Source organism: Silene latifolia, chromosome 9 (genome assembly GCF_048544455.1).
Source record: "Silene latifolia isolate original U9 population chromosome 9, ASM4854445v1, whole genome shotgun sequence".
NCBI classification, from domain to species: Eukaryota; Viridiplantae; Streptophyta; class Magnoliopsida; order Caryophyllales; family Caryophyllaceae; genus Silene; species Silene latifolia.
In genome coordinates, this window is record NC_133534.1 from 158,653,671 (window position 1) to 158,672,091 (window position 18,421).

Consider the following 18,421-nt stretch of genomic DNA (forward strand, 5'->3'; position numbering starts at 1 on the left):
CTGTAGAAAAATATGCTAGATTTTTGTAAAAACTAGGTGAGGAAAACTAGGTGAGGAAGACTAGATTTATCCTCTCCTTGAGCGGCACTCTTTTGGACGACACTTCTTGGGCCCTCACGGGTTTGTGCTGGCTTGTGCTAATACCGACGAACTTGACTTCACATTATTTCTTGATGGAATGTAGGAATACGACTTATTGAGCAGTTGGACTATCAAAGGACGTCCAACTTATCATTGTGACATAGCTTGCATTTCTTTTAGCGCCAAAATAAGGATTCGGACCAGCGTTAAGTAAGAGTGCGCTAGAGCTCGACATTGCTCCTGCATCATTCTCTCCTTCTTCAAAACAATTTGTCCTCAAATTTTCATCATCCAAGTATGGAGATAGATCACCAATATTGAAAGTAGCACTTATACCACCATATTCATCAGGGAGTTCAATTTTCTAAGCACTTTCACCGTAGCGCTCAAGTACTCGAAATGGACCATCGACCCCTGGCATTAACTTGTTCTTTCGCTTCGAGGGAAACCTTTCTTTGTGAAGATGTAACCAAACAAGATCTCCCACCTTTAAAGTAGGTTGCTTTCGATGCTTATTAGCTTCTCCTTGTATCTTGCATTAGCCTTCTCAATTTGAGCTTTGATTTGCTCACAAGTACGCAAAAATGCAGCTTGTCTTTCCTTAGCTTCAAAACTTACCATCTCCTTCTTTGGAATAGGAATAAGATCAATAGGGAGATAAGGATTTACCCCATAAACGATCTCAAATGGTGCACGACCAGTAGTCATAGACGGTGTACGATTATAGGCAAACTCAGCATGTGCCAACTTCACATCCCAATCCTTTGTGCTTTTACTAACTAAACCTCGTAACAAACTTCCAAGAGTTCGATTTGTCACCTCCATTTGACCATCAGTTTGGGGATGGTGAGAATTACTAAACAACAACTTAGTACCAACCAAACGCCATAATGTCTTCCAAAAGTAGCTTAAAAACTTAGTGTCTCGATCGGAAACAATAGTTTTTGGAATGCCATGTATGTAGACGAACAACTTCCTTGTAATACAACTCAGCAACTTTAGAAGCGTCATCAGTTTTGTGACATGGTATAAAGTGAGCCATTTTTTAGAATCGATCAACCACCACCATGATTAAATCTTTACCCCTTTGAGTTCGAGGCAAACCAATAATGAAATCCATGCTTACCTCGTCCCATGGTTGTGTAGGAACTGGTAAGGGAGTGTAAAGCTCCTTAGTGAATGAACTCTTCGACATTTGGCATGTAGTACACCTTGCTATCACATCTTGCACATCCTTGAGCATCTTAGGCCAGTAGAAGTGCTCTCCAAGAATGTCATAAGTCTTATTGACGCCAAAGTGTCCAGCCAGCGCTCCTCCATGTGCCTCTCTAACCAGTAGCTCTCGAATTGAGCTCTTGGGAACACAAAGTTTGTTTCCTTTGAACAAATAACCTTCTTGCACCGAGAACAAATTAGTAGGACTAATTAGTTCATTTGAAAAATATGGATCATCTTTGTACAACTCTTTCAAATGCTCAAATTCAAGTAACCTTGCATCGAGTGCAACAAATAAACAATGCCTCCTTGAAATCGCATCAGCCACAACATTAGAGTTTCCTATCTTATACTTGGAAGAAAAGGTAAAATATTGTAAGAACTCTACCATTATTTTTGAAATTGGCGGTTTTGATCGCCGTTTGCTTGAAAATTTTCGAAAATAGTGAATTTAAATTTTCACTATTTGATTGGAGGGACGGTTTATGTGCCGTCGTCTAAAGCTTTCGAAAATAATGAATTTAAGTTTTCACTATTTGTTTTCGAGAAAAATGACGTCCTTATATATCGTCCAATGAAAACTTGAAGTTTATCACGGGAAATTGGGCTAAAGCCAAAAATCCGCTGAAAGAGCAAAGGGGAGGCCTGGTTTAGGCGCGAGCCACCTGGCGAACCAAAGGGGCTTCCCTGTTTTTCTGCAAAAGACGCGAGGTTGGTCCGCATATCAACCTCACTTCATCTTCTTCCTTTCGACACAAAAACCCGCAAAAATCGCCATTTGAAGGACCTTTGCTAGCTTCTACTCGTGCCACTATCAGCAATGTCATCTCAAGGTAAGTATTTCCTCTTGAATCCATTCAAATTTGTTAATCTTTAACTTGATTGAATTAGGGCGAATTTTATCCTAGAAAATCGAATTGGGCGTTTTTAATTGAGCCTATTTCGAGTGAAATTGATGCTTGCATTAGGTTAGAAACCTGTTTAGGAGTATATGGGTGCTTTTAGTTTGCATTTTGGTCCCCGTTCCCGCTCCCTATGCTCGAAAAATATGAGTGAGGCGAGAAACAGTCTCATTTTGCAATGCCAAGTTTATTTGCTTGGGTAGTGGGTCCCACTAGGTTGCATTGTAGTTGGGAAAACCCGTATTCGCCATTTATGGACCTTCGTTGGATATTTGTGGGCAAAATTTGGATTTTTGCCCTTTGTGACGGTCTTACGTCTGACCAAATAAGCGCCTGTTTGGGCTTGAATTGAGTCAGTTTGCCTTGAAATGGACCTTATTGGTAATTTAGGTCGTTTTGAGGCGTGATAAAATCACGTTTGCCTTTTTACGATCGTTTTCGAATTTTTGACATGTTTGGGCTCAAATTAGCGTATGAATTGCCTTTTTGAGCCGTAGAAAAATACCCCATTGTGTCGGGAATGTATTTTGGTTTGTAGGCGGACCTTGTATGGGTCTTGAAATGCCGTTTTTGTGATTTTGACTTGTCTTTTGCTTGAAAAGAGGGGCGAGTCGTTTTTGTGTTTGTTTTTTTTTTGTGAATGGTTTTGTTTGGTTGGACTTTGGGCGGGATTGCCCTTGTTTTGCATTGTAGGTTGTTTTTTTTTGTTTGGATTTATGCATTTCATGCCGTCGTAATGCCGAAATTCCGGCTGATGTTTTTTATTTGTTGTTGTTTTTTTGATCGCAGGGTATCGTCTGGGACCTATGGGGTCCGTCATTGAGGCTTTGGAGGAGGAAGTCGATCCTGGAGTGACTGTAGCGGCCGAGGAGGCTGCCGTATTCGAGGCGGTGGTGGAGGATGCTTCCGTAGAGGAGGAGAGGCGGCTGATATGGCCGGCTTGTCCTTTTCGTTGTGGCTCATAGACAGGGTGGCTGATGAGTGGGGGTAAGTACCAGGGTGCTGCATCGCATCACGGTTCTTGGCCTCCTCATCATCCGAAGTCTGCAAGACACTGTCTTCATTTTTGTCGTGGAGCAGGAACGGGGTATTACCATAATGTTAATCACCTCTGCTTCCGTTGTTGCTCCTTTTTTCCCTATGTTGCTCCCTTTCTTTTCCGATCGGAAGGGTAGGGAGTGCTTAGTTCGGTAGGTGGCAGATAGCCCCCAGTTCGTTGTCTTAGGCCAGTGTCTGTATGATAGACGGTTGTTTTAGGCCAGTGTCTGTATGATAGGAGGTTTGTTTTAGGCCAGTGTCTGTATGATAGACGGTTTGTTTTAGGCCAGTATCTGTATGATAGATGTCTATACTGAACCCTGTTTGTACGGTCAGTTGTTTGTATCGAACGTGTGTCGATGTATTTTGCGTAAGTCGATTTGTATATATGTGTTTTTGGATTGTGGTTCATTTTGTGATTTTTGGCTTTTTTGTGTTGTGTTTCGGAGGAGCGCTGTCGGCTGTCGATTCTCCTTTTGATTTTTGCACCAGTTCCTGCATCGTTAGTGTAGAAAAAAAGCAACAGATAGCACATACGCATAAACGTAAACACATAGAAGCATTTGATTGAAAACACGTAAAGCATTTGTTTGAAAACCAAAATTAACCAAGATGACTTGAAGTTAAAATTGGAATTTTGAAATGAATTTTGAAAATTCCGTGACGAATCGTCACGTTCGGAATTCAAAAAGGAATGATTTGAAAATTTGAGCAATTAACTCGTGTCGTGAATTAAATTGCGTCGAAATTATTGATGTTGACTCGAAAAATTCAAACTCAAACCGTCAGGAAAGAATTTTAGAAAAGGATTTTTGCGAGTATATTTGATTTTTGAGGTCAAGACTCGAATTCGTGAGTGCTTAAATTTTTGAGAAAAATTGATGTTGTGTTATCAATCTTCGATTTTGATTTTTGATGGAAAATTGCGAAAAAGCAAAAAAATTTCGGAATTTCGACTGACGTGGAAACGATCCATCGCGGATCGGGGCGACTAGCCCTTCCCCCCTAAAAAAAAGAAAGAAAAATCCGTATGTTTAAAGCTGCGTCATGGAAACCGTGTCGGATTTCGTAAAACGCGAAAACGAGGAAATGTGAGTGTGAGGAAACACAAAAAAACCGGATTATCCCGAAGAGGCGTGAGCTTCCTGGCGGGAGGTTTGAGGTGTTAGGAGAAAACACATGTTGAAAGAGACAAGTCAACATCGGGAATCCTGGAGAAGCCTCAAAGAGGCGCGAGCAGCCTGGCGATGGAAGCCGGCTCTCCTCTTTTTCTGAAAAAATGCGCTGATCATTTTGTATAAATAGGGACGTTTGCACTTCATTATTTCATCATCCAAAACACAAAATCATCTCTACAAAACCTCTTCTTCTGCCACAAAAATATTTCATGGATGCTTTTGAGAACGCATTGCGACAATGGTGCCGAGATTTGTCGCCTCCCGAAAAGTATCAACTCGCTTGCATGGGAGTTGGTCAATTGTTGGTGCTTCGTCAAGTCAAAGTGCAACCTTCGTTTCTTGAAGCATGTTCTCGGTTTTGGGATTCGAAACACCAAGTTTTCATTTTCCCGAAAGGTGAGCTTTGTCCTCTTGCCGAAGAAGTTGGAGCCATTGGTGGGTGGCCGGGTTGTGCTTCGGTGCTTCCTCCGACTTGGTTGTGCTACAAGGAGAAATTCCGTTCCATGTTGGGCTTATCAACAAGCCAAATCAACTTTCTTCTTGCTCCACATGGTGTGGATATGTTGGCTCTTATCAACATCTTTTCAAACCGATTAGATGTTAATGTCTCGGAGGTGGCTAGGAGAAGGGCTCTTGCATTTTGCCTTGTCCATGTGTACCTCTTTGTTGATGTCTTGAAGAAGGAGGGGCCAAGATGCCATGGTAGCATGACCCTTATCCATGTGATTGAGCAAATAGAGCATGGTAGAGATCCATCATGGTTGGTGCTTGGGGAGATTATCAAAGCTTTGGACAAGGAAGGCTCTTGTGGAGAAGCTCCCTCTTTCGGATCCCCGAGGATCCTCCAAGTGTGGCTATTGGAGAGGCTAAGGTACGTGGAGCCTCCGGTTAATCCTTCTTCTTACTCCTTCCGTCACCTTACTATGAGGAAGAAGTTGTACCCGGATAGTTTTGCTTCCACCGAGGCCTATTGGGCAGCAAGATTGGCGGAGGAGGGTGGTCCTCATATCCGTTGGGTGGTGCCGTGGTTGCACATGAGGTCCTTCACGGGGTTGCCCGCTTCGGGTGATAGTCCTCGCTCTTTGATGGTGGTGGGCTTGAAGGTTGTTTCCTTCATATATCCCGAAAGGCTCATGAGGCAAATGGGGCGTCAACAAAAGGTGCCCGCTCAAGATACTCTTGTCCAAGAGAATGTTTTCCGGAACTCCAAGCTTGTGGAGTTCTTTGAAAGGTGGTGGGCCACTCGGCCGCTTTGGGAGGTACCAAACCCCATTGCCACGACATGGGTGACTCCCGCTTATGTCAAATGGTCACAAGCTTCGTTCTTGGAAGAGAGATCCAAATTTCGTAAGGACGAGGTTGTTGACTTGAAGTACCGAGAGGTTGGCAAGGCCAACCGCGCCTTCTTTGAGGAGTATGTTGATGGTGTTACTCCCGATGTGATGAGACCACAGAAAAGGAGGAGTTCCGGCCCCATGAATATGGTGGGTCGTGCATTGGCTCATCTTGGGTCGAATATGGGGTCTTGTGCTAGACCGGAGGCCATCGCCGTCTTAGATCCGTTGAGGATCTGCTCCGAGGAGGAAATCCATGCTAGGCGGGTCAACAAGAAGAGTAAGGGGAAGATGTACCCCGAAGGAAAAGGCAAGGGTAGAATGGAAGAGTGAAGACCTCCATTACCCACTTTATTATTATGTTGTATTATTGTTGTGAGTTTTTATTATGTTGTACTAGCTAGTTGTTGTGTGTTTTGTGCTAGTTTTACTATGTGAGGTGTGTTAGTTGACACTTTAGCTTTGACAAGTTGTAGACTCGTCGAGCTTTATTTGTTGTTGAAATTGTAATCCCTCCCATTATTAATTAAATAAGAGGATTGCCCGTGTCGAAAATTGTGAACGATTGTTTCTTCCATCCATTTGGTGAAGGCAATTCGATTTGAATCGTCCTAAAAAATTGCACTTGGGAAAGTGGTACTTTGTGGAAAGGGAGAAAGGCTCATTTTTGTATGTTGGTGGGAAAGGGAATGGTTTTCCCTTTCTTCCTTTTTTAGGATGTTGTTTGTATGTGGGTAATGTTTTTTTTGATTGTGGGAATGGTTGTATCCTTCTTGTGAAATAAAGGACTGCCTACGTATTCACCCGAAGAGGTGAAATCAAACCATGATCGTAGTTCGAAATGTTTTGTGAATTTGAATTGGGTTTTGTGGTTGTATCCCTCAGGCATAAGAGGGACTGCCTACGTATCCACCTGAAGAGGTGAAATCAAACCATGCTCGTAGTTCAGGGGGTTTGTTGTTTTAGTGCAAATGGAGGTTGCCTTTGACAGATCAAAGGACATTAGAAACGGGCAAGGTGCCGCAGCTTAGACTCGATAAAACATGCAATTTCAAATCAGAAAACGTTGAGGAACTTGACTTGAAAAGGGTTGAGGTCGTTGCTAGTTGTAAAACTAGGCTAGGTCGTTGGTTGCTAGGGTTCAAGGGTAGTACTTCTTGAATTGGTCTAGGTTGGTCGGGTTTGTAAAGTCCTCCCCATCTAGGTCGCTCAGTCTCACTGCGCCCCCGAAAGTATTTTCTTGACCAGGTATGGCCCGGCCCAGTTGGGTTTGAACTTTCCCCTCGGATCGACGGGTAATGGTGCTCGAACTGATTTGAGGACCAAGTCGCCCTCCTGGATGTTTCTGGGTTTAACCTTCTTGTTGAATGCCCGTTGTATACGTCGTTGGTATAACTGGACCTTGTGCAAGGCATTGAGTCGTCATTCGTCTAGAAGAGTGAGTTGTTCGTACCTTCGACGTGTCCATTCCGCCTCAGGGACTTGACTCTCCAGTAGGATGCGTAGGGAAGGGACTTCTAACTCCACCGGTTGAACCGCCTCCATACCGTATGCTAGGTTGAAGGGTGTGGCGCATGTTGGTGTTCGAATGGAGGTTCGGTATCCCCATAGTGCGAATGGGAGTTTGCTCGGCCAATCGCGGTAGTTGTCTTGCATTTTCTTGATAATGGTCACAAGAGTTTTGTTCGCTGCCTCCACCGATCCGTTAGTTTGGGGATGATCGATGTCGTTTGATCTTGTATTTGTCCAGCAAACCTTGAGTTTCCGCCCGGAAGTGAGAGCCTTGATCGCTGATGATTTTATGGGGTACCCCATATCGGCAGATGATGTTGTTTTGAATGAACTTGGCCACTTGTTTGGCGGTCAAGACTGCATATGACTGTTCTTCTTCCCATTTGGTAAAATAGTCGATGGCGACGAGGACGAAGAAATGTCCCTTGGTGCCTATCGGGTTGACTTTCCCGATGATGTCGATGCCCCAGGTTGAGAAAGGACAGGGTGACGTCATGGTGTACAAAAGGGATGGTGGTATGTGTTGTATGTTGGCGAAGATTTGGCAATTGTGGCAATTTTGACGTAGTTACGGCAATCGGCTTCCATGGTGGTCCAGTAGTAACCTAGCCGCATGATTTTCCGTGAAAGCATCATTGCACTCATGTGAGGGCCATATTCTCCGTCGTGAACCTCTCCCATGACTTTTTTGGCTTTGTGATGGTCAATGCAAAGGGGGAGAATTCCTTGGGGTGTTCTTTTGTAGAGTTGATTTTGGTTTATCTCAAATTGTGATGCAAGTAAACGGATGGCTCTTTGTCCTTTTTGATCATAGTTGGGAGGAAATTCGTTTTTGGTTTTGTAATTGAGGATGGCTTGGTACCAAGGTTCATCATGGCTTTCCTCGTCGTTGATAATGGCACAAATGTGAGCTGGCTCGCTCTGTATTTCGACACATAGGGGAATTGACGTCATGTCGTCAGGTATGTTGACGAGCGCGTCAAGTTTTTCCAAGGCATCAGCAAATTGATTTTTCTCTCGTGGCAGGTGGAATTAGTCGACTTGGTCGAAGAATTCGGCCTCTTGACTGATCTTTGGTTGGTAGGGAGCTAAGCTGTCAGATCAAATTTTCCATGATCCGGACACCTGATTGATGATGAGCGAGGAATCGTCGTGGACCCTCAATCTCTTGATGCCAAGTGTGATGGCTGCTTGTAGGCCGATGAGACATGCTTTATATTCAGTGGCATTGTTGGTGACGGCGAAGTCTAGCTTGACCGAGATCGGAACATGTTCTCCCTCTGGTGATATTAGAAGAATTCCTACCCCGAAGCCTCTCAGATTAGATACACCATCAAAGTATAGGTCCCATGCGTCGGAGTCGGCACAAAGGATGTCTTCGTCAGGAAGGGACCATGTGTCGGTCGTTGGGTCCTCGTTGACGGGATTCTCTGCCAAGAAATCAGCGACTGCTCTTCCCTTGATAACCTTGAGGGGTACGAACTTGAGATCAAACTCGGATAGCATCAGTGTCCATCTAGACAGCCTTCCGTTTAGTACGGGTTTCTCGAAGATGTATTTAACCGGGTCCATCTTGGAGCAGATGTGGATCGTGTAGCTGAGCATGTAATGTCGCAGCTTATTTGTTGACCATACTAGGGCAAGGCTTGTCTTTTCCAGTTGGGTATACCTCGTCTCGTACTCAATGAACTTTTTGCTGATGTAACAGATGGGCCGCTCTTCGCTACCAACTGTTTGTGCTAGCATTGCTCCCATGGCTGTGTTGGTAACAGTCAGGTATAGGGATAGTGGAATCCCCGGTTGAGGTGGCATGAGGACAAGAGGTTTGGATAGGATTTCCTTTATCCTGTCGAAGGCTTTCTGACAGTCGTCGTCCCAATCGGTGTGATCGGAGGCTCGAAGCTTTTTGAAAATTGGTTCACAAATCATAGTGGGCTTGGCAATGAACCGGCTGATATATTGGACCTGACCGAGAAATCCCCGAATCTCCTTCTCGTTCCTAGGCCGAGGCATTTGTTGAAGGGCTTTGATTTTGGTTGGATCAATCTCAATGCCTCTCTTGCTGACGACATGTCCCAAGAGTTTTCCGGAGGTGACACTGAATTCACACTTCTGAGGATTTAGTCTGATGTTATATTTCCGCAGACGAGCGAAGAATTTTTGGAGGGCGCTGATGTGGCCGTCCCGTTCTTTTGATTTTACAATCATGTCATCGACATACACCTCTACCTCCTTGTGAATCATATCATATAGGAGAGTGGTAGCGGTTCTCTGATAGGTTGCTCCGGCGTTGATGAGGCCGAAAGGCATGACTTTGTAGAAATATGTACCCCACTGTGTAGTGAACGCAGTCTTGTGCATGTCTTCCTTAGCCATTTTAATCTGGTTGTACCCAGCATACCCGTCCATGAAGGATAGGAGAGCATGCTCGGCAGTGTTGTCCACCAGAATGTCAACATGTGGCAAGGGGAAGCCGTCCTTTGGACTCGCCTAGTTCAGATCCCTGAAGTCGACGCAAACCCGAATTCTTCCGTCTTTCTTTGGTACGGGCACAATGTTGGCCACCCAATCTGAGTATTCAGACACTTTGATGAACCCAGCCTTGAACTGTTTGTCCACCTCTTCCTTGATTTTTAGGGCCCACTCAGGACGCATCCAGCGTAGCTTCTGCTTCACAGGTTTAGCCCCAGGTTTAATGGGTATCCGGTGCTATGCAATTTCCCTGTCAATCCCAGGCATGTCTCTGTAAGACTAGGCGAACACGTCCTTGTATTCGTGGAGGAGGTCAATGAACTGTTGTCTTTCCGAGGGGTCTAGGGTTGTCCCTATCCTAAGTTCTTGAGGTTTGTTGTCGTTTCCTACGTTAATAGGCTCGGTTTCCTCAATGATGGGGGTTCTGGTTTCCCGTTTGTCAAGTTCTTTGGCTAAGTGAGGTGGGTAGTCACTCAAGTCAAGTTCCTCATAGTCATTCAGAATTGCATTGCAGTTAAATTGAGACGAGTCATAAGCAAACTTAGCGTTCATTAAGTTGACACGAGCGAAAAGCTCGGAAAGGACAGACATCTCGTGATCAGTCAGAGGCGACACAACAGAGGAAGTGGCCCCTGGAAAAGGCTCCAGGTTGTCACCTTTCAGGGGAACGGGGGTGACCCTAGTAGACTCAGCCTCTGAATCAGCCACGACTTTGTGATAAAATAGTGGGAAGGGGACCTTGACTGGGATATCAGGAGTGTTAGGAGCTACGACGGACTCGGACTCGACTCGACTCGACTCGACTCGACTCGAGATCCTTCTTCACTTCCCTCCTTGAACATAGGGCCTTCTCCAGTTGTTATCTTGAGAATGCGGCCCTGGCGATCGGTCCACTTGATGGTTTTCCTCCAGCCCTGGGTGGCTTTCTCCGGGTCAGTATCGGAGATCAAGGCGGTTGGATCAAATTGATTGTCTTTCAGGGCGATGTTGATGATGTCCTCATAGTCGAGGTGTTTGACGTTATCTTCCCTAAAGAGGAGTGTGATAGCTTGTCCGTCAAGGCACGGTGACGGCTTGGACTCAGTTGATGCAGCTTCGATGTTGTCGGGGATAAAGTAGCAGTCCTGAAAGACTTCCACTCCCGGGTACCTAGCCTTCGCCACAGAGTCAAAGATTGGTTCCGGAAAGACGTGGTATAGCTCAGACTCTCCATCGGGGACAAAGTATCCGTTGAGCGTCGGGTGGTAGGGACGGAGGATAATCCCGTGCTTCTTACGTTTTCGAACTAGGAGGTTCATCTCCCGGATATCTTCGTCAGTACTGGATTGAGCGGCAAGGGAGCCAATGGGTCCTTTAGTGGATTGAGCGGCAAACCCGGGAAGTAACCCTGACGCATCTTGATATGGTTGACCGTGAGGTTGGTGAATGGGTCACAATCAGAGGGCGTCAATTCATCAGTTATGGTGATTGTTTTCTCGTTGAAGGGGACCCTGATCTTCTGGTGGAGAGTTGAAGTGACCGCCTTGACGGCGTGAATCCAGGGACGCCCCAGGAGTATGTTGAAGGACGCGTCAATGTCGACCACTTGAAAACTGGTTTGTCTTTCTAGTGCTCTGGTTGCGACGGTCAAAGTGATAAGCCCAGCGACCTTGCGACTAGTGTCGTCGTAGGCGCGTACTCCTTGATTCGTTGGGATCAAATCAGATTCCTTGATACCCAGCCTGTGGGCAGTTTTGAGAGGAATGACATTCACGGCGGAACCGTCATCCACGAGGACCATGGGTATATTTTTCTGGAGGCATTGCACGGTGATGTACAGGGCCAGGTTATGATTGGCTCCGAACGGAGGGATGTCCTCGTCGGAGAAGAAGACCGGGTCTTTTAGATCAGGGGCGTCTCTCATCATGTGCGCCACTATTTCTTCTGGGGAAGAGGTGGAGGGCACGGTTAATTTTCCCAAGGCCTGCAGTAAGGCATGTCGATGCTCAAAAGACGTTGCGATCAGTTGCCAAATTGAGATTTCGGCTTTTGCTTTCTGGAGCTGTTTCAGGATTGAGTTCTCGGGGGCTTTTGGTTGAGTGTCCACCTCTGGGACGATTTGGTCATTCGTTGTTGAAAATACCGTTGGGTTGTTCGGATTTTGATAGGGACGTCCGGACCGGGTGACATGTCCGATTTCTTTCGCCCCCTTCTCCTTCCCTGGGAGGATATAGACATCCTCAACATCATCTCTCCATATGCCGTTAATTTTGGAGTCTCGAGGATACCTTGGAGGGGTATTCCTCGGTGGGTAGTTCTTGTGGGGAATATTTTTGTGAGGGCAATTTTTATGGGGGTAGTTATTTTGGGGGTAGTTATTTTGAGGGTGATTTTCGTGAGGTCTATGCCAGAATGGTCGCGGGAGCAATCCATCCTGGGGTGGGTAATTTTGAATGCTTGGGGAATTCTCCCTTGGGCGCCGTGTTGGGGGATTGAAGATGAGTCGACGGTAGGCGTCGTCGAGTCGGGTGATTCTTTCAGAGAGGCTGGCTATGGCCTCTTCAACTTGCTGAAACATTGTGAGCATAGTGGCAGCACTAAACATAAACACTCCGTCTGAAGGATCCTTTTCCAAAGCATTCACCTCGTCGTCAATTGGCAGGATGAGGTGTGAGGGGTCCAGGGTCGGCTCATCATCAGAAATGGCGTGGATTCCCAAAGGATTCGTCTTGTTGTTCGGTTTAGTTGGTGGGGGTAGCGGCAAATCTCCTTTCTCAATCATGTCTTGAATGAGGTGCTTGAGCTTAAAGCAATTTTCGGTATCATGCCTTTTCCCTTGATGATACTGACAGTAGGCATTGGGGTTCTAAAATCGGAACTTCGTGACGTCGGTCGGATCCGGGGTGGGTCCGATCGGTTGTAGCTTCCCTTGGTCCATGAGCCTTCTCAGGGCACTTGCATAAGTCGACCCTATGTTGGTGAACACTCTTTGGGGGCGCTCAGTTTTCTTAGCAGATGGTTCGACGAGGTTAACCTCATTAATCTGGTTGAGGTGGATCCCTGGTAACCTCTGCCAGTGGTCTTGGCTAAGACACCCTTTCGGAGGTCGTCCTCAATACGCGTCCCCAGAATCTGCAGATCTTGAAAAGTTTTGATATTCTGATACCTCAGTAGGTTGGCATAAACCGGGCGGAGATTGTTGACAAACTTTTCCACCATAGTTGATTCACTCGGCTTACTGACCAATTGAGTACTCACCCTCCTCCAACGGGTTAGGAACTCAGTGAACCCTTCCTTGTCGTTTTGGGTTAACACTTCGAGAGTACGGGTGTTGGCCTGGATCTCGACATTGTCGGCATACTGTTTGGCAAACTCAACTGCAATCTCATCCCAAGTAGTAAGGTTTTTCGGATCCAAGGAGTAGTACCATTGGCGAGGAATCAGCTCTAAAGAGGATGGGAAGATCCGGGTAAAAAGCTCCTGCTTGACCCCCTTAATGGCCATGTAGTCTTTGAAAGCACGGATATGGTTGAGTGGGTCCTCCACTCCCTTGAACTTAGGCACATCAGTCAGGGTGAAGTTGTCAGGTAACTGGTCCCCAACGGGTTCGAACCTTCGGTTGTTCTCAAGATGGATATTGTTACCCGGGCTAGGAGTCTGTTCTTCCAAGAGCTTGACCTCTTCTCGATTTCGATCGGAGGTGGGGTATTATGTTCCCCGTTTCTTTGTTCTCCAGGGCGTCGATCTGAGTCTCGACGCGATCCAGGGTGACCTTAAGAGCGGTAAGCGGTGGCTAGCTGATCGATCGGTTGTGACATCTCTGTTGTTATCATTGTTGTTGTTGGACGAAGCTGAAGACGGGGCCATGGCTCTGAGGCAGAAAAACGGCTCACATTACAACTCAACCCGACACGGTTCCAAGACTAAACGCAAACAACACAAAGGACGAGACGGAGATCAGACCCAACAAGACGGGGTGACCGTGTGTGGTCCCTCGGTGCTGACTCGATTTATGACGTGACGGTGTTTGACTGAACCTTTAACATGAGTCCAACATGACGGCGTGACGCCATTGGACGGGTCTCGCGGTGAGACGACTCATAAGTAAAGACCCATAAGTACGTGGCAGAATTGGAATGGTGGACTGAAGTTTTCGAAAATAGAAACTTTCAAAAAGATTCGGTTGTCGCTTTAATGGGCGGCTTCCGAAGATAGAGATCTCCGCAAGTCGATTATTTGAAAGGGTTGTCTTAAGTTTATTTTCAAAAGACGGGTTGAGTTTGAGTCGGCTCGGGAAAACAGTGCATTGTTTCCCAAGACGGTTTTTGAAATTCAAAATTGTATGTTTTGAAAATCGAGTTTGAAAGGTTTGAAGAGGTCTCGGGGATGGTGCATGGTCCTCGGGATCCCGAAAGTGTCACGAGAAAAGGGCGTGTGCTTTTCTCGGGTTTTGAAAGAGCCATTGTCGACGCGAAAACGGGTTAAAATCCGTGTCTAGACGCGGCGATTATAACGGCGTAAAAAGGTGATTTGAAATGGTTATACAAAACCGAGTTTGAAAATCGTCATTATGACGGCCTAGAAAGGCGTGTTGAAATGGTTATATAAAACCGGGTTTGAAAATCGTCATTACGACGGCCTAGAAAGGCGTGTTGAAATGGTTATACAAAACCGGGTTTGAAAATCGTCATTACGACGGCCTAGAAAGGCGTGTTGAAATGGTTATACAAAAACGGGTTTTAAAATCGTCATTACGACTGTAATACCCGCCCTTTTAGGGACCCTTTGACCATCGTTGACCGACCTTGGGAGCGGAAGTAGTCTTAGGAAAGTATACCAAAACCTGTTTGAGCTGCGTGTAAGAGTGGTACTCGATAGAGTAGAGGCTACTCGATCGAGTAGCTAGGGTACTCGATCGAGTAGGGGGTTACTCGATTGAGTATGTTGGGTACTCGATCGAGTGCCCAGTTTCCAGCGAGGGTTATATATCGCGTTTTGTTAAATCCGCAAATCACTTTCGCCACTTTCCTCCTATCCTTCAGCCGCCTCTTTCCCTTCCCTTCACCTCAAAACCTCCATGGATGTCTTTCGAAGATTCTTGAGCCTTAGGAGAGCGTCTTTTGAGTCGGGTAGCGGTCTCTTGCTGAGTTTCCCCTATTAGGTATGTCATATTCATCATCAATACCTCTGCTTCTATAGTTAGGGTTTTGCTTGTAGTAATAGATATTTGCATGATGGTAATAGGCTTTGCTTGGTTCTTTGGATGTGTTATCGTCGGCATGGATTGGTTGCGGTTGCTTAAAGGTAGGTTCGCCTACTCAGTTTCTGTAGATGGTCTAGTGTGTCGGTCGTTATGTTGGTATTGTGGTTGTTTGACATGGTAATTGATTGTGCTGTGTTGGTGGTCGTAATTACTGGTGATGGTTCTCGAGATGCGTTCTCGGCTGAGTGGAGTCACTTGCGGGAGTGACTTCACGCCCTAGTTTCGCCCTCCGTGGAACCCGCCACGGGAGGGGATGTGCACATTAATGGACAGGGTTATCGCTCATTTGATGAGCGGGGCTTAGGTGGGAACGGCTGCGGTCCCCCACTGGCAGGACTGGTCCAGTGGACAGTCAGTGACAGGTTTGGTTGGATTATGGTGATTGCGGTTGAGACTGATCTCTTTGTTTGTGTTGTCGTTTATAGTTGCTGTTGTCTTGTCTTGTCTTGTCTCAGTACTGACCTTGTGTGGTTGTTTGTTTGTTATGTGTCTGCCGTGATCCCTTATGGTGAGCAGTCGGTCTTAGCAGGTGTTGATGGTGTTGATAGCTGATTTCCGGGCAGGGATGAGTCTTCACGAGTTATGATGGTTATAGCGAGTAGTTCTTGAGTTGTAACATTGTATTGTATTTGGTTTAAATCACTTGTAACACAACTTAATAGTTCTTTTATTGACGTTTGATAATTACTTACCTCGGGCAACCGAGATGGTAACGCCCTTATATGCTAAGGAAGGCCTAGTTAAGGCTCCTCTGAATATCGGGGTGTTACAAAGTGGTATCAGAGCGACGATTTTGGAACCTGTAAACAAATGAACACAATGAATGTAGAGAGTCTAATAAAATGAACCTGGTGTATGTGTAATGGGAGCCCCGGCTGATGCTAGATTTTGGGTGAGTAGGCGCCCTCATTTCAAAATCTTGGCCCCATGATACTTAAGCCAGTCACATGGGATGGGAATGTGGAGTCCGTGTGTCTATGTGTGCTATGTATGTTAATTGTACCGGAGCTACCTCCGGTTAAGTTTTGTTAGAGTTAATAGAGGTGTGATAGTAATGTTTGGGCCGAGTATGGTAATTATTGATGAGATTATTGAAGCTCGTTGGATGATTAGTGAGCCTATAGGATAGCTAGGAGTTATGTGACGAGATTATACGTCATGGGGATGCGTGAAAGTGTGAATTTGAATGTGTAATGTGAATAGCGAACACGTAGGTGTTTGTCATAAAATTAATGATGACGGAAGTTGTAAGTGAACTTGTAGATCCTACCGCGATGACTATAACGATGATTATAGTATGGATGAGTAATAATTCGAATCACGGTATATGGTAATGTGTATATGCTTTATTAGCTAGTTGAAATTTTTCCGCTGCGAAATATTTGAATTATGCAAAATAGATTGCTTAGAATAACATATAAGACATAATTGATTAAGTGATTTGCAAAGTATATAATTGTGTGATAAGTGAATATGGGGAATTAATGTTAATTATACGTTTCAATTTGATGTAAACACGAGTTTAGTAATAGCATGTAAAGTAAGTAAATGTAATAAAATGGCACGGCTAGGTTTATACATAACTCGGTGACAGGTAGACCGAGTTGAGTAATTTGTATAACGTAACGTGATATGTCTCTTAGTTGTTGAAGAGTTGTATTTTGTGTGACAATGGTTATAAAACATGATTGAATGCGATAATTAGTGTCGAATTCCGAACTTAGTTGGACTCGACACGTGGTGTTGTTTTGCAGGTATTCTCGACTTACTTCGTACTTATGGCCGAGTACTTAACTACACTTGATCGAGTGCAAGTGCTTACTTGACCGAGTAGACCTCACTCGATCTAATTAGGAAGCTATGAGGTCGGGATGTGGGAAAATTCCTGCAGTCACTCGACGATTTAGCTCCTACTCGATCGAGTAGGGTGGTACTCGATCGAGTACCCTAGGCACTCGATCGAGTAGGTTACTGTGCAGCATTCCTACGGGTTTTCTTAAAACCCTTCATCTTTCTAATTCTTCTTCTTATTCTTCTATATTTCGACACACCAATCCTAAAACACTCTCAAATTCCTTTTCCCTCACAAATCCTCTCTTTCTCTTGGGTTAGTAGTGATTTTTGGGGTCGATTTTCCTTGTTTAATTCGTTTCTTTACTTTACTAATCAATCAAGGTATGTTATTCTTCTTAATTTATGTGATTTGTTACTTTGAATGTGTTAAAATAGTGAAATAATCTGAAAATTTCGATCCACATGAGTAAGTTGTTGTTTTGATGGTTGAAACATGATTCACATGCCTCTTATTCGTACTTGTTGGTGACTAATTGCTGTAGATTAGATTAGAAACATACATAGTTGGAATCGAAATTTCTAGGGTTACCAAAATTGAAGTTGATTTTTGATTGTTTTGTAATGGTTAGATGGTAGAATTGAGCCTTAAGCATTGTTTATATTATGTTGGAGGATAGATTTTGATGATTTTACCCTTAAAAATTCGCCTTAAAACTCCGTCTTAAAAGTGCCCCAAATGGAAATTCGTGATTTATAATTGAAAATTTATGTTGCCATTCACATTATAAGTGTAAGTTGAACCTCAGTATGATAGTAGGAACGATTGATGATGAAAATTATGCCAAAATTGTCTCAGCTGTAAAGACCGTCTGAAAAATTTATTTGGGATATTAAACATGATATGGAAGTGATGATGATATGCTATGAAATTTTTTACTATTTCTCTTAATTTAGTAATATGTGATTGGAAATGTGTTTGGAATAACTTTAGAATCATGCTAGGATACTCAAATTTGTCGAACATAAGTAACCGCCATGATAATTTCCTTCACCACCGTGGCTTGTGAAGTAGTAGTAATTTGACCTGGTATGTTAAAATTTTAGAAACTGTTGATAAACATGAGTACTTATCTTAATATTCAAGGTTAATAGCATGAGTTATGTGCTTCACATGTCAAAATTTGTTGGAAAATTGTATGCTTAGATGGGTATGTAAAATTCAAATTACATGAAACAAGTGTTTGGATGTTTATACAAGTTGTTGGACTTATGCCTAAAACAGATGCCGAGACTGAACCTTGGGCTTCGCCAAAGTAAGCGGGGAAGGGGTAACCCACTTGAGACAGGGGAGGGGAGCGGGCCCGTGGTACCCGCGGTCCCCGAATACCCTACAGTTGTGTTTGTTGACTTCAAGCAAAGGGAGCGTTTTGTAGTTCTACAAAAACGCAAGATGAGACCTACAAAATGTATTGACACCGCTGTGTTAGAGGAGTTGGAAATAGAGACGGATGTCCGTCACATATTCGAGACCTTGGGGTTTACGGGTTTGTACCGGCTGAGGAAGCACACTTACCCCTTCCTTACCCTAGAATTCATGAGTTCCTTTAACTATGACCCAAATAGGTCGATCGTTGAGTTTAGATTGATGAATAC